Source organism: Helianthus annuus, chromosome 16 (genome assembly GCF_002127325.2).
Source record: "Helianthus annuus cultivar XRQ/B chromosome 16, HanXRQr2.0-SUNRISE, whole genome shotgun sequence".
NCBI classification, from domain to species: domain Eukaryota; kingdom Viridiplantae; phylum Streptophyta; class Magnoliopsida; order Asterales; family Asteraceae; genus Helianthus; species Helianthus annuus.
Window position 1 is genome coordinate 174,103,788 of NC_035448.2, and position 17,041 is coordinate 174,120,828.

The 17,041-nt window shown below is 38.7% G+C and overlaps 1 long non-coding RNA gene across 1 annotated transcript; it reads right to left on the reverse strand.

Moving 5' to 3' along the window:
• Positions 1-3,700: 3,700 nt before the first annotated feature.
• LOC110917474 lies at positions 3,701-5,406 on the reverse strand. The gene is made up of 3 exons (XR_002580585.2): positions 5,324-5,406; positions 5,117-5,218; positions 3,701-3,778 (listed from the first exon to the last, which is right to left on the reverse strand). It is a non-coding gene; the product is annotated as an uncharacterized LOC110917474 (long non-coding RNA).
• Positions 5,407-17,041: the final 11,635 nt, after the last annotated feature.

Consider the following 17,041-nt stretch of genomic DNA (forward strand, 5'->3'; position numbering starts at 1 on the left):
ATAAAATAAATATATCATAAACATAATAAAGTTTAAATATTCATAGTTAACATCCTCCCTTAAACTTGATTATGGTTTCATCTTCATCATCACGCTCTTGTTGGCTTCGTCTACCGCTTTACGTGCTTCACTAAAATTGAAACGGCACATTTCTTGTGCAGACGCCAAGACCCTTCCCAGCTATTCCCAGCATACAAAGCATAGTGCTCTGTCGTCCCTTCTTCCAGCATCGGATCATCAGCGTTTTTGCAGTTTCTTGCTTGTTCATTTCCTGCCATGGAGTTTTCTTCTTGTTCCACCATTGCTTTATCTTGCACTTTTTGTTGTACAGACTTGAACTTATAATAATACACAAGAACGTCTAAATACATTGCATAGATGACTCTAATAAAATCACCATCTTGATATTCGAAACCGAGATCTTTCGCTATAGCCGGCCACAAGTTGTCAACCGTGACTTCTTGATAACCTCCATCTTTTTCAACCATGACATAAAGGCTGAGTAAATCTATTCTTCTTCCATCATCTAATACCGGTGGTATGGATCTTGAGGTTATTCCCAGTTTTTCTTTCAGAAACCAACCCACCATGATTTCGAACTTCATTTCAAGATCATGCTTGTATTTGAATACGAAGTCACGATCATCAATCATATCTAATAGGGCTTTATAGTCAGAGAATTCCTTGAATTCTAGTTCCCTTATGATCATTCGACTCCAATCAAATTCATTTTCATTCGAAACATTTAAGGTTTCGAAGTATGAATTCAAATAGTCACTCTTATATTTTTCGTTCACATCATTCAAATTCTGGACTTTTTGTATTTCTTTCATCCCTAATTCTTCTTCTTTTGATAAACCAGAGATCTCATTTATGGTGTTAACAACGGGTGTCGAAAACATGGGGTAAATCCTACAAGTGTCACCATTTTTCTTGACGGTGAAACCTTGTAACGTTAACTGTTTCATGCTTAGAACGTTTCTGTCCAATTCAGGGGTGTAAAAAACGCTTTGTATCTTCAGTTTTTCATTGTTAGACTTAACTTCAACACACCCTATTCCCCGGATGAACAGAAAATCATTTTCACCAGTTTTCGTGTCAACACCAACCAAATGCTTAATTCGTTTAAAAACATTTATATTACCGGCGTACTGATGAGAGAACGAGTTATTGACATACCAGATGTCATTCCACTGACCGCCTTCCGTGCCAGTCACTATCATTTCACTCCGATCTCCTGCATCCATCCTGTGTGTTTGGATTCCGACATTAACCGCTTGGTTGACTAGTTGTGTTGCTTCATCATGTTCTTTTGATTTACATGAATAAATTTGAAGCCCTGGCCGGTGACAATAGAAACACAGTTTCACCCTTCGTTTGTTCTTCGTCCCTTCATGTTGTTCGTCATAACAGTGTTGACATGGTAGTGTTGTGGAAAAGATTCTAATTTCTGCGGGATTTCTGAACGTGGCTCTGATACCACTTTGTTGGATTTCGTTTGAATTTGCAGCGGATAAGCACGAGTTAGACATATCAGATGTCAAGATTGAAATGATTTTTAATCACCGATAAGAACAGGGATATGAACGAATGAATGTGAATGATAATAAGCAAACGTATGGACAAAGATTATTGTGGGATAATCTGTCTTGGTAACCAGAAAAGTTACCGGTTATTACATATATATATGTGTAACTATGGCGGTTGATTTTGCACTACAAGAACAGGGCACCTTTAGCGGCGACAGGTGTCGCAGGTATTGACCAACATTGTCGCCGCTATTGACTTTTAGCGGCGACATGTCGCCGGTAAAACGTCGCCGGTATTGCTCGGTCGCTATTGACCGCTTGTCGCCGGTAAAGACAACTGTCGCCGGTATTGATCCTACACTTTTAGCGACGACAGTTGTCGTCGCTAAAAGTGTCGCCGGTATTGATCTTGGTCGGTAAAGGTTGAGGTGCAATAGCGGCGACAGATGTCGCCGCTAAAAGTCTGTTTTTTTTTAATACAGCAGCTGTATATACAGCTGCCCAGCCAGTTGTACGGCCGAAAAACAAATCCTGCCTATTTTCAAACAACGCAAGCATACGCCATGAACATAATCAACATATACTAAAGGTAATAATACTTAAAAACTACGTTTAAGTCGTACATAATATCCTACAACGTTTAATTAAATCTAAATAATACATTAGAAACAAGTCACTCATCGTCATCGTTATCGTTGGGTTCATCGTCGGATTCATTATCGAATAAGTTGTCAGAATCGTAGTCTTTTGACTTTCCTTTTCCTTTTCCTTGTGAAGCAAGATAGTTGTTAAGTTGGTTCAAAAATGACGGGGTTTGGAACAAGCTGTTAACAAAATCCTACAATAAAAGATTGCAAAATGTATATTAGCATATTAATTAACGCTACCAACATATATTTAACAAGGAAACATGCGTTCGTTTGTCATTTTATAAATTGCGTAGTTTACCTCGGAAAAAGGTTCTTGCGTCCGAGCTTGCGAAGACGACATGTTAGATGACGAGTGCGAGGACGTGTTGGAAGAAGGTTTAGGCCCCATCCCGCGGTACCATCCTCGCCGCTCACCCAACGCTTCCTGATACGGGGCAATTGGCGGACCCTCACCGCTCCATTCACTTGTGGCCCGTTGTATGTTCCGCTGTATTTTACGAAGAAGATTAAATATATATGTGTATATATATATATGTTATAGAAAATAATACTTAAAAGAAATACTTACGTAATTTTGTTCAGCAACCGGATCAACCCAATTCCCTTGATTGTCCGTGTGGGTTTTAGCATACGTAGGTACCCAATCCAAATTCTGTTTAACATTACATTTAGATTAGACATTAAATAAACAAAAGCTTACACACACGCACACATACATAAAACATTACATTTTTATAGGCGGTGCTACCGTACAAAGATGTCCCCCCACGGTATGGGAATTGTTGTTTGTCGCGTACTTTTTTGTTGGCCTTGCTTTTTTTAATATAATTTTCTTGCCGGAAACCTTCGATGGTTCTCAACCAGTTTTCATAGGGCATATCCGCGGGATGGTATGCCCTTGCACTCTCAAGATCATCGTAACCTCCCTTGCTATCAAATAATTGTCTAGCTTCATACTTGCGGTCATTGTACCGCTTCATAAGCACAGTCCTTATACCACCCTTCAAGTTTTTCGCGTCATAATCATGTTCCACTTCATCAAGATTGAAATTTTCCTACAAATTAAACCAAAAAGTTAAAATATCATATATAAATTAGATTTGCATGTGCTATAAAATTTTATGCATATAACTTATTTACCCGTAAGTGGTTCATGACGACATCCTTGTAATGTTGTTCAACAGCATCCCATCCAATTTTATCAAACGGGATGGCCCGCCACATATACAAGCCGGCCTCCCTTGAAAACATGTCTCTTGATTTACCAACAGGGGTAAACGTGACCTGTCGATCAAACGTAAGCGACACAGGCCCCCCCGCTTTTACTAGACGCCGTAGTTTCTCGTTTTTAGCTTTCCCCCTAACCTTCATTGGGGGAACCGCTGCAATTAAAACAAAAATAATTAGTAACAACATTTATAATATATAAAATATAAGGACTACAAAATAATTTAGTAAAAGACTTACCGTCTGTCTCGTGTGTGCCACGAATCCCACCAGGAGGAAGCGGTGGATCACCAGCGCCGTCACCCCCATGTCCCCAGGGGGCCACATCGGCCATCAAATAAGCGAATATCAGCAATACCGAAAACATAATCCCTATAAAGTTACAAATGTGAATGTGAATGTGTATTACATGATTGTTTGTTTAAGAAAAATTGGACAGCATTTCCTCTTAGCTCCCGAGGAGCAAAGAGAAAATGATAACCGAATCCTTCTTAAACAAACAATCATGTAATACACATTCACATCCTAAATGAGATAAAGTATTCAAAAAGCAGTCCCAAGATAAACGGGGACAACCCGAAATTAATTTCTAAATCAATTTCGGGCGGGTATTTCTAAGCTCGTTATGTTTAAAATGATTAATTCAAACACGGGCACAGTTTTTTAAGCTTGTTATGTTCTTAATGATTGTTTTAAATTTTGGGCGGAACGTTATGTTTTAAATCATGATTTCAATTTCGATTGGGTATTTTCTTAGCTCGTTATGTTTGAAATGATGAATTCAATATCCGACACGATTTTTAAGCTCGTAATGTTCTTCATAATAGTTTATATTTCGGGCGGGTATTTTCATAGTTCCTTTTGTTTTAAATGATGATTTCAATATTGGCGGGTATTTTCTATGTCCGTTATGTTTTAAATGATGATTTTAATATAAAGAGGGTATTTCCTAACTAAGATATATTTGTCAAATTTAAATATAAATGTTTTAAAACCTAAACACAAATATACAAATTATCAAACTTTAACATTTTTTTCAAACCTACACATTTGCATCCTTACACACACATTTGCATACTTTAAACAAACATACATACTAACATACACATTTTTCACCAACATACTAACATACACCTACATACATACATTCATTCATACACTTACATACCCACATACATGCTTACATACACCTACATACACAAATACATAGATTTTCATATACACATTTTCCCCAAATACACTTACATTATACTTTATACAAACATACATACTAACATACACATTTTTCACCAACATACTAACATACACCTACATACATACATTCATTCATACACTTACATACCCACATACATGCTTACATACACCTACATACACAAATACATAGATTTTCATATACACATTTTCATCAAATACACCTACATTATACATTTGACATACTAACATATACCTACACTATACATTTACATACCAAAACAAACAATAATTCATTTACATACAAATATACATCTTTACATACACCTACATACACATACATACACCTACAAACACAAATACATACACCTACATATACTCATTTTCACCAAATACACCTACATTATACATTTTCACAAACATTTACATACATACATATATTCTAACATATACATTTACATAACTAAACAAAAAATTATACAATTTCTAAACTTTGAAAAAACTCATATAAAAACTAACCGTAATTTCAAGCTTTCAAGTAGATATAGACCGCGGAGACGAGGTGGTGACCGGAGAAGTGATGGTGGTGACCGGAGAGGTGATGGTGGTGATCCGAATTTTCTTCCATAAACATAAATATACACAAAAACGAGCAAAAATTAAAGTCTATAACATGTAGATAACAAAATATAGAAGAGATTTAACAAAAAAACAAGTTAAACTAACCGATTTGGTGAAAAAAGGCGGTTCTCCGGCGGTAAGATGAAGAGTTTGGGGGAAAAAGTGAAGAAGGAGGGAAGAAATGGCGCTGTATAGGGACTTTACGGAAAGACTTTTACCGGCGACGTCTTGTCGCCGCTACTGGTCCTTTTGTCGCCGGTATTGGGTTAACCAGGGTTAACCAGGATAAGATTTGTGTGGCTGGGGATTAAAGTGGGACACCTACCTTTAGCGGAGACAGATTGTCGCCGCTATTAACCCTAACCCGTCGCCGGTATTGCCTCTTTAATCCCCAACCGTTAGAACAGAATAATGATCAACGGCTGGGGTTGGGTTTGACGCGGATCGACCAATAGCGGCGACAGATAGCCTGTCGCCGCTAAAGGTGTTGCCGCTAAAACTGGTCTTTTCTTGTAGTGTTGGCGGCAATAACTGTCATTGAGCAGTTTGAAATCACCCGCTCAAGATCCGACCCACCACTTGTTACATAACATCCGAATATTTCTTATAGTTTACTACATAAAATACATATATCATAAACATAATAAAGTTTAAATATTCATAGTTAACAGTACAGGCTGGGCAGGAGCAGGAGAAACTCAGATGATTCCCTTCTTATAGTGAAGCCTAACTTCATTTAAATAACAAAAAAGGTAAATTTACACCAATGACACTTCTTAGGTATTTCCATTGCAAACACCATTACATTTGCTTCTATAGTTGGTAAATTCTGGATAGATACGCTAAAAGAACAATGTGATATGCTGAAGCAAAGTTCCACAATCGACAATAATAGAAACCACATAGATGATGAAAACATGTAATCGACAATAATAGATACCACATAGATGATGAAAACATGTAAAGTTCAAGACTTGGTTGATTAAAAGAAATAAGATTTGCTACTTCATTAAAAAACATCAAAGGAACTATCTCCACTAAAACTTGTTAACTCATTAAAACTCATTTTGTGTGTATCCGGTCCAAAAAAATATATATATAAAGGGAATACTGATCATGAAACTCACCTAAAAAGACAACTGGGTAAATAAACGGAGCTGTAGGCTTGAAAAGGCCACCTGATAATCACCTACAAAATTCCAAGTTCAAAATAAAATATATTATATTTGTAGGAAATACGCTAAATAGTGTTAAGCTTCCGTTCTTTCTATATTTTACTAACTTTAAATCCAGAATTTTCTAAATGACTAAATCTTAAAAATTTAATGTCCGGGTCATGAACTTTACTTGGTCCATTAACAAAGAGTGATGATAATGGTTTTAGTGAAAAACAAACAACACAATAAAGACTACACCATCAAGGCCTAATTACTTCAAAAATCACAACATGCTAGAAAAAAATGAAGGTTAAACATAAATTCTTACCAACAGCAAGTTGTTGAACTCAAACTTGTTGATTTCAGCCTCCAAACTCCACTAACATGAACATAACAGTCCTTTTTCTTAGATATCAAACAAAAGAGAAGAAGTTTCTTAGTGATATTTTAGGTTCAGATGATAAAGAAGTGATGTCATTCATATATGTGTTGGAAATATTAAAGAGGAACATACAAGTTGGTATGTTTCCTCCATCCCACATCGGTGGAGTGAGTGAAGTTTGAGTGGTTTATAAGGGATTACCCCTTATGGGCCTCCATAGTGTTAAATGTGTTGAGAAGTGGGTAAAGCCCACACGCGAGCCGAGCCGAGCCGAGCCGCGAGCTCGCGGATGGTCGCGTTTGAGGCGCACTTTAGGTGTTCTTTAAATTCGTCTGACAACGGGACAGTCTCCTTCTACCTTTCTTTAATCAGTTTGCTCAAGTTGGAACAAACTGGTTTGGCCGATAACTCGGTAATTAATAAATTAACTGTTTGATTGAATTATTTTTCAACAATCTTAAAGGATTTTATTTTTGTGTTTTAATCAACAGTACTAATGGACTCTGAACTACCAACAGCCAATCTGAGATTCATGAATCAAGAGTTTGTCAAGTTTGAGGCGCACTTTAAGTGTTCTTTAAATTCGTCCGACAATGGGACAGTCTCCTTCTACCTTTCTTTAATCAGTTTGCTCAAGTTGGAACAAACTGGTTTGGCCGATAACTCGGTAATTAATAAATTAACTGTTTGATTGAATTATTTTTCAACAATCTTAAAGGATTTTATTTTTGTGTTTTAATCAACAGTACTAATGGACTCTGAACTACCAACAGCCAATCTGAGATTCATGAATCAAGAGTTTGTCAAGTTGGACAGATTCGATGGTCAGAACTATACCTGCTGGGCGGACAAGGTTAAGTTCATGCTAGTTTTGCTGAAACTCTACTATATCCTTGATCCTGACTTGCCTGCAATTCATGATGACCCTCCTCGTGAGGCAGGAGAGCTCCCAGATGCAGATTTGGCAAAGCAAAGACTTGTCCGTAAGGAAGAAGCTGAAGATCTTTGCCTGGGCCACATCAAAAACTCTCTTTTGGATCGTCTCTATGACTTATACGCGCCGGTAAAAAGTGCTATAGAATTGTGGAAAGCTTTGGAAGATAAGTACAAGGATCATGAAGAAGGTACTAACAAATATGTTATTTCCAAGTACTTAGACTTCCAAATTAACTATTTGATTGAATTATTTTTCAACAATCTTAAAGGATTTTATTTTTGTGTTTTAATCAACAGTACTAATGGACTCTGAACTACCAACAGCCAATCTGAGATTCATGAATTAAGAGTTTGTCAAGTTGGACAGATTCGATGGTCAGAACTATACCCGCTGGGCGGACAAGGTTAAGTTCATGCTAGTTGTGCTGAAACTCTACTATATCCTTGATCATGACTTGCCTACAATTCCTGATGACCCTCCTCGTGAGGCAGGAGAGCTCCCAGATGCAGATTTGGCAAAGCAAAGACTTGTCCGTAAGGAAGCTGAAGATCTTTGCTTGGGCCACATCAAAAACTCTCTTTCGGATCGTCTCTATGACTTATACGCGTCGGTAAAAAGTGCTTGAGAATTGTGGAAAGCTTTGGAAGATAAGTACAAGGCTCATGAAGAAGGTACTAACAAATATGTTATTTCCAAGTACTTAGACTTCCAAATGGTCGATGACAAGTCAATCCTGGAGCAAGTGCATGAACTCCAAGTTCTTGTTAACAAATTGACCGCACTTTCTATTCCGCTGCCAGAAATATTTCAAGTAGGGGTCATTATTGCAAAATTGCCTCCTAATTGGAAAGATTTCTCAAAGAGAATGATGCACAAGTCTAAGGACTACTCTTTGGACGAACTGTTAAAGCACCTTCGAATTGAGGAGGAAACGTGCAACAGGGACAAAAGAGGTAAAGTCGGATCGAGTGTGAATCATGTTGTTGGAGGATCTGGTCAAAAGGGAAAGGGGGCATCATCAAAGAATAAGAAGTTTACAGCACCAAAGAAAAAAGAATTCAAGAAGTCACAACACACTAACAACCATCAACCAAAGAGGTCTGGTAAATGTCATGTTTGTGGAGAAATAGGGCATTATGCACGAGAGTGCTCTCAAAGGAAATCTGGATCTACGGTTGGTTCTACAAGTGTTGTTGATGTTGAGAAAGTTACCAATCTAGTGGCCAACGTGGGTCTTGGTGAAGTCAACATGCTTTCTCAATATACACGCATTGTGGCATGTAGAGGATGGTTTTTGGATTCTGGAGCCACTGTTCATGTTTGTGGGAATCGTGGCTCGTTTCTTACTTATGCTCCTGTTCCTCAAGGAACAGTGGTGGTATGTGCTGATGGACATCGTGTAGAGGTTCGTGGTAAAGGGACGGTGCGGCTAAACTTTAGAGATGGTCAAGTGGTTACTCTTCATGTAACACCTCGAAAATTTGTGTCCAATAAATAAACAACACGTGTTACATACGACAAAAGCATTATAAACCCGGATTTAGTTAAAGATGTATGGCAGGATTTTTAAACACGTCGACATGTTAATTTATACCTCTGAACGACTTCATTATAAATCCCAAGACCCTAACATGATTAATAAACATCTATTATACCTTTAATCCGGTGATTACAAATAATAATGGAGGTCCAAGTTTACTAGTATGGATCCAATGAAATAATGCTCAATAAATCTTTTGTGTATACTTTTCCATCATAATGCAAACCAATTATACATTGAGATAGGTAGACACAACTGATCAAGCATGGGTAAAAAGGCCTCATACTGACATTTTCCAGGCTCAAAATCATGCATTACAAGTTGTCCGTTCAAAGCATGAAAGGTTGTTTTTTTGCTTCTGGCAAGAGCTTACGGACCGTAAAGGTCCTGCCTTACGGTCCGTAATGTGCGAAAGGTTAAAACTTTTCCTCTGTCAAAGGCTTACGTGTCACACCCCTAATTTCCACGTGTCACCGGTGGGCCCGGTGGGGAGTATAGTGACGTAGTTGGCATCATCATAGACAAACAACACAATATATAAATGCACAGCGGAAGCAAAGATAGATTCATTTCAACTTTAATAAAATGTAATATTAAATATCACTGATAGTTGAAACGGATCCACAGGAGGATCAAAATAAAATATGATATTGTTCAACAGTTTTATTGTCGTCCAAGCTTGCGAGACTTAGTGTGGACGCTCTAGAAGACAGCCAGCCTAGTACGTGTAGTACCTGCACTTAACCTTTTGGGAAAATACGTCAGTTTACACTGGTAAATACAAATTAACTGACTCATTTTGAAAATGATTGAAAATTGATTTAAATGCACATGGCATAAAATATTTTTATAACTTGGGATAATTATGCAATATAATCTTGTAATGGATTTACATGTTACTCCGCGTTCAGTAGCCCGATCCGTAGACCGGGTTAAAGACTAATAGACACACCACAATATAGAGTTATACACTGACGGGTGTACGCCTACACCCCGTGCTCAGGTCGTGGCCATCTCGTAAGATGATGCCAAGGATATCCGGGACATGGTCATTAACCCCCCAAAGGCTTCAAGTAATAAAACACATTCAAAACAAGGTCATCTCAATGAATTTAACCACTATACGATTAAAGAATTCGATGCCGGACCAAGCGGTATTTTATATACCTTACCCCAAGCCCGTATAGGGAAAATAAGTTAAAAGTATTTACCTTGGTAAGTATTGATCACAATTAGCAAGTGAAGGTAGCTTTTACTGGGCCTCCTATTCTGGAACAAAGGTTTATAATAACCTATTAGATTTCTAACGTGTCTTTATTTAAGCCTAAGCTTAGGCCGGTTAGTTTTAAGGACGATACGGTTCAAGCGCACGATTAAGCGAAGACCGGATAGAATGTGATTTAGACCCGACAAGTTTAAATACTTGTATAATTTGGGTATGCTAAATACATTCTGGATTTTGAGACAAAAATGATAACGTTTGACCCGTTTCGGTCAATTTATGCAAACTAGTTACATAAACCGAACCGAATGCTAAAAGAGCGTTACGGGTAACCACAAGAGTCATATGTAAGTTCCCTGAGATATTATGCTTTAAATATGTTATAATATCAGTAAGATAACTTCTATTTTGCCTCATACGGATTTAAACTCAATTTACGCCTCATAAGGGCATTTTGGTCATTTAAAAGATTATAAAAGAGTTAAATTGGAAATCTGAGTTACAGGTCTGATTTATACAGTAATTATACTTAATTTGACATATTATATCAGTAGGGTATGTCCCATATACAAAACTTATCATTTAAAACCAAACTATGCACCTTAGGGGTATTTTGGTAATTTCACAAGGGCTAAAAATGTCAAAACTGGAAATCTGAGTTCAAAAACTTATACTTACTGTTATTATATAAAAATATGCTAAATACATCAGTAGATATAGTCCTTATAGTCTTAATATGGTTATAGTACATACTATGCGTTAAAAACGCTTAGAAAGGCGATTTTAGAGCCGTTTCCGGGTTTTCAAAGGAAAGCTGATATTTTTATATTTCCAGAATGCTCAAAATATTTTATTTAACAAATAAAATCAGTAGAAAAAGGTTTGGGGTCAAAAAGATTTACAAAACTCATTTTATGGCTTAAAAGGTCAAAACCGGTATTAACCGAATCAAGCTTAGAGACCTATGATACGATCAGCCAAAAATTAAATAAAAATCTTCAAAAATCCCAAAATATTATATAACATCAGTGGGTAAAAAGTTTTTTATCAAAAAGTGAGCTTAAATAGGTTATACGCTAATTACGCCGTTTACTTAACATAAAGCTTTAGTTTTACGATATTGGGCATAACTCTAAATCCGGACCTCCAACTGATATCAAATTTTCGGTGCAAGTTTATAAATCAGTAATAAAGGTTTCTACTCTTTCATTTTTCCAAAAATCACGTTTTATAACAAAAAGGGCAAAATAGTCAACTTTAAGCATAAATCGGAAACATGCATATGAATCGGACAAGTATGGACTCAAGTTGTAAAAATTCCAGAGAGTTAAACTTAAATATAAAAGGTCCAAAATAAGCTCTAATGCAGATCTCAAACATGCATGCACGGATCCGAATCGAGAGTCAAAGAAAAAGTCATTTTATAGGACTTTCGGTTCCAATCCGGGCTTATACTAAAGATTGTCGAGTTGATCATGATAAAACATATTCTTACATTCATTACAAAGTTATTTTTGATGATCAAACTGATTGCATGTCATCTACATTACCATTTATGCTAGATTTTGCAAAAACACTTCCTGTTGACTTTTTAAGAACATCTTTGACTCGACAATAATCATGCTTAGAGTAGGAATCAGAATATACCCTTTTGAGGGTTTGTTTCCCACATAAATATCAACTTGTAGGTACCTTCAATTTGAGAAATTACTGAGCCATTTTCATTTAATCGAAAAGTCAAACTATAGATACGATGGATTGACTTTTGGCTAATAATCTAAGCTAGAACGAATTAGAGAAGGTTATGAATGCCTACAAGAGTCCTATTGAAGCTTAGAGATCACTATGAAGTAGCCTTGTCGACCAGAAAGCTCCAGAGGTTGCCTTGTGAATTCTTGAAAGTTGTAGTGTTCTTGGTTTCTAACACAAGTCCCAAATTATGAAACTTTGATCTGATTATAAGGTGTTTCTGATGTTGTAAGAGTGCTACAGGTGTCCCATGTTGCATGTAAGTTGATTGGTGCATTTGGGAGGTGATGCAGGCTATCCTCAACTCGCAAAATGGATCCCAAAGCTGCTGTTCGCGAGTTTCTGCAACTGGGCACGGGTCGCGGCCCGCTTAAGGCTGCCCAGGCGGGCCGCCTAGGGTCTGCAGGCCCAAAATTTTGTTTAAACTTTGCAGTTTGGTCCCTGTTCTTCGTATACGATGTTTTGGCCACTTATTTTGACCCTAAGACCCTCAAACTTGGTTTTTAAGAACCTTGGAACATTACCAACATGGTAATGTCCTCGGTTAACTTTGCGCTCACCCGAAAAATCATGAAATTCGACGTTGACGCTTTTAACCCTTCAAGTACGGTTTTGGCCATAACTTTCTCATACGATAACGAAACTTCATGAAATTTTTACCACATATTCTAGTGAGTATATTTTATCATTACAAAGCTTCGAGGCTGCCAAAAGATCACTCAGAGGTATAAATTCAACATGTTGACACTTTTAGTCCCTGTAGTTTGTAATTCCTCACTTTCGTGCATTTTCCGCTTCGTATGATCCATGATCTATCCGTTTAGAGTTATAAACACCATGTAGGGTTATTATAGAGTCCATTTATCCATTGTTGACACTTCGGACCCTTATATTCCATAGTTTTCACTTTTTGTCAACTTTAGTCCCTCTAAAGTATGTTTTCACATATTCAAAGCCTATGACACGTGTCAATGCATCATTGGACGTAATTTTTCGAGGTGTTACATCCTCACCCCCTTAAAAGAAATCTCGACCTCGAGATTTACTGAAACAAATGAGGGTATTTTTCCTTCATCGCGGATTCCACTTCCCACGTGTATTCGGGACCTCTACGGGCATCCCACTTGACCTTAACAATAGGTACATGCTTCCTTCGAAGCTTCTTTACCTGTCGATCCTCAATCGACAATGGTTTTTCCACGAACTTCAAACTCTCATCTATGTGTATATCCGTATGCGGTATGACCAGTGATTCGTCAGCGAAACACTTCTTCAGATTACAGATGTGGAACACATTATGTATAGCACTAAGTTCTTCAGGCAAGTTTAACTTATAAGCAACTGACCCGACACGTTCGACAATCTCGAAAGGTCCTATATATCTAGGGCTTAGCTTGCCTTTCTTACCAAATCGCATCACCCCCTTCCAGGGCGATACTTTAAGCAACACTTTATCACCTACATCGAAGTGAAAATCTTTGCGCTTAGGATCCGCATAACTCTTCTGCCTATCCCTGGCAGCTTTCAAACGATCGCGAATCTGAACGATCTTGTCCGTCGTCTCAAAGACGATTTCTGGTCCTGATAGTTGGACATCTCCAACTTCTGCCCAACAAATGGGCGATCTACACTTTCTACCGTATAAGGCCTCAAAAGGCGCAGCTTTTATGCTGGTGTGGTAGCTATTGTTGTAGGAGAATTCGATCAGCGGTAGGTTCTTATCCCAACTACCACCCAAGTCGATCGCACATGCACGTAGCATGTCTTCCAAAGTTTGAATAGTACGCTCGCTTTGACCATCAGTCTGTGGATGATAAGCCGTACTAAAATTCAAACGAGTGCCCAATGATTGTTGGAAACTCTTCCAAAAATGAGACGTATATCTAGTATCTCTATCGGAGATAATAGATACAGGTATACCATGCAGCGCTACAATCTTATCAACGTATAATTGGGCTAACATATCGGAGCTGTAAGTTTCCTTAATGGGAAGAAAATGTGCTGACTTCGTCAGTCTATCTACTATGACCCATATAGTATCATTTCCCTTTCTCGTCTTTGGTAACTTGGTGATGAAATCCATTGTCACCATTTCCCATTTCCACGTGGGAATTTCAGGTTGTTGAAGCAAACCTGACGGCTTCTGGTGCTCAGCTTTGACTTGCGCACAAGTCAAACATTTAGCTACATACTCAGCTACAGACTTCTTCAAACCAATCCACCAGTAGTTTGCCTTTAGATCCTGGTACATCTTATCAGATCCAGGATGAACGGAATATTTGGAGCTGTGGGCTTCCTGGAGGATAACATCTCGAAGTCCTCCATAAACAGGAACCCATATTCGCCCATTCAGTCTTAGCATTCCATCCTTGTCATAGGATAACTGCTCCTCAGTTACTCCTAGCTTTTCTTCAGGATAGTTAGCTTCCAACACAGCTTCCTTCTGTGCAGCTAACACCCTTTCGTTCAAACTATTCCTGATTTCGATGCGCTTGGCATTGATTCTTATCGGTTTTACTCTTCCTTTTCTACTTAAGGCGTCAGCAACTACATTTGCCTTGCCTGGATGGTATCTTATCTCACAGTCGTAATCATTTAAAGTTTCCATCCACCGCCTTTGTCGCATGTTCAAGTCCTTCTGATTGAACAAATGTTGAAGGCTCTTGTGATCCGAATAAATTACACACTTGGTTCCATACAAGTAGTGTCTCCATAGTTTCAGTGCAAATACAACGGCACCCAGTTCGAGTCATGGGTGGTGTAGTTCTTCTCGTGCACCTTTAGCTGTCGTGAAGCGTAGGCAATGACCTTGCCTCTCTGCATGAGTACACAGCCCATGCCAGTGTGTGACGCATCGCAATACACCACAAATTCTTCTATACCATCAGGCAATGTTAACACTGGTGCATTGCTCAACTTCCTCTTCAAAATGTCAAAGGATTCCTGCTGCTTAGGGCCCCAATCAAACTTAATCTTCTTACGAGTCAACGAAGTTAGGGGCGCAGCAATCCTTGAAAAATTCTCGATGAATCGCCTATAGTTTCCTGCTAATCCTAGAAAACTGCGAATTTCGGTAGGAGTCTTTGGCTCTTGCCAATTCATAACTGCTTCTACCTTAGCGGGATCTACTTGGATACCACGCTCACTCACCACATGTCCAAGGAATTGGACTTCTCGAAGCCAAAATTCGCACTTCAAAAATTTGGCATAGAGTTTCTCATGATATAGAAGTTTGATAATACAACGAAGGTGTTTCTCGTGGTCAGCTTGGTTCTTTGAGTAGATAAGGATGTCGTCAATAAAGACGATAACGAATTTATCTAGATAAGGCTTGCAAACGCGATTCATGAGATCCATGAATGCGGCTGGTGCGTTAGTGAGCCCAAAAGGCATCACTAGGAACTCGTAATGTCCATAACGAGTCCTAAACGTTGTCTTGTGTACATCTTCATCCTTGACCTTCAACTGGTGATAGCCTGACCTCAAGTCGATCTTTGAAAAGTAGCTTGCCCCTTGCAATTGATCGAACAGATCGTCGATCCTGGGCAACGGATATCTATTCTTGATAGTGACTTTGTTAAGCTCACGGTAATCGATGCACAGGCGCATCGATCCATCCTTCTTTTTAACAAACAAGATTGGCACTCCCCAAGGAGACGAGCTAGGTCTAATGAAACCTTTAGCTAACAGATCATCTAACTGCGTCCTTAACTCCTTCATCTCCGTTGGTGCCAACCTATATGGCGCTCTTGCTACAGACGCCGCACCCGGAATGATGTCAATTCGGAACTCCACTTGCCTATCCGGCGGTAAGCCAGGTAGTTCTTCCGGAAACACTTCAGGGTATTCCGAAATGACAGGGATATTCTCAATCTTCGGCTTTGGCTCATCAACAGTAACTTGTGCCATGTAAATGACACAACCCTTCTGCAGACATCTGGATGCCTTGAGCGTGGACACCTGCTCAGGCAACCCATGCTGGGTATCTCCTTGGATAGTGAGTGACTCACCAGACGGAGTTTTAACTACTACTTGCTTTCTGTTACACACAATCTGGGCTTGGTTGTGTGATAACCAATCCATACCTATCACTACATCAAAACCGGCTAGCTTAAAGGGAAGTAAGGATAATGGGAAAGAATGATTCCTAATGGATATAACACATCCATCTAAAACAGTTGAGGCGGTTTCTATGGTTCCATCGGCTAATTCCACCTCATACTTCACATTTAAGGTTTTAACAGGTAGGTTTAACAACTTACAGAACTTATCATCTATAAATGACTTATCGGCTCCTGAATCAAATAGTACTCTAGCAAAAACATCATTTACAAGAAAAGTACCTGTAATGACGTTGTCATTTTGGACTGCTTCCTTAGCGTCCATCTTGAAGACTCTTGCATTGGTCTTCTTTCCATCATCTGCTTTCTTAGCGTTCGTTGGGCAATTGGACTTGATGTGCCCCTTCTCGTTGCAACCGTAACATGTTGCATCCTTCAGACCTTTGCACTTCAAAGTCGTGTGATCCGCAGATTTGCAGATTCCACAGAATCTCATTTGGGACTGCGATTTTGTCTCCAAGCGACACTTCCCAAAATGGTTTTTCTTACAGGTTTTGCATTTGGGCTTATCCCCTGATGGTTGCCAATCTCTCTTAAATCCCGACCCTTTCCTGTGGTCGTTATTCCCTCGGTGTCTTTTCTCCGATCTTCGTGAGGTATCGTCCTCACATTTCCTCTTGTTCTCCTCCGAGTTCTTAAGAGCTCTCAACCTGACTACGTCCTGGGTGAGAGAGAGAGAGATAGATCAGCTACTGATCTGAACGTCGTAGGCCTC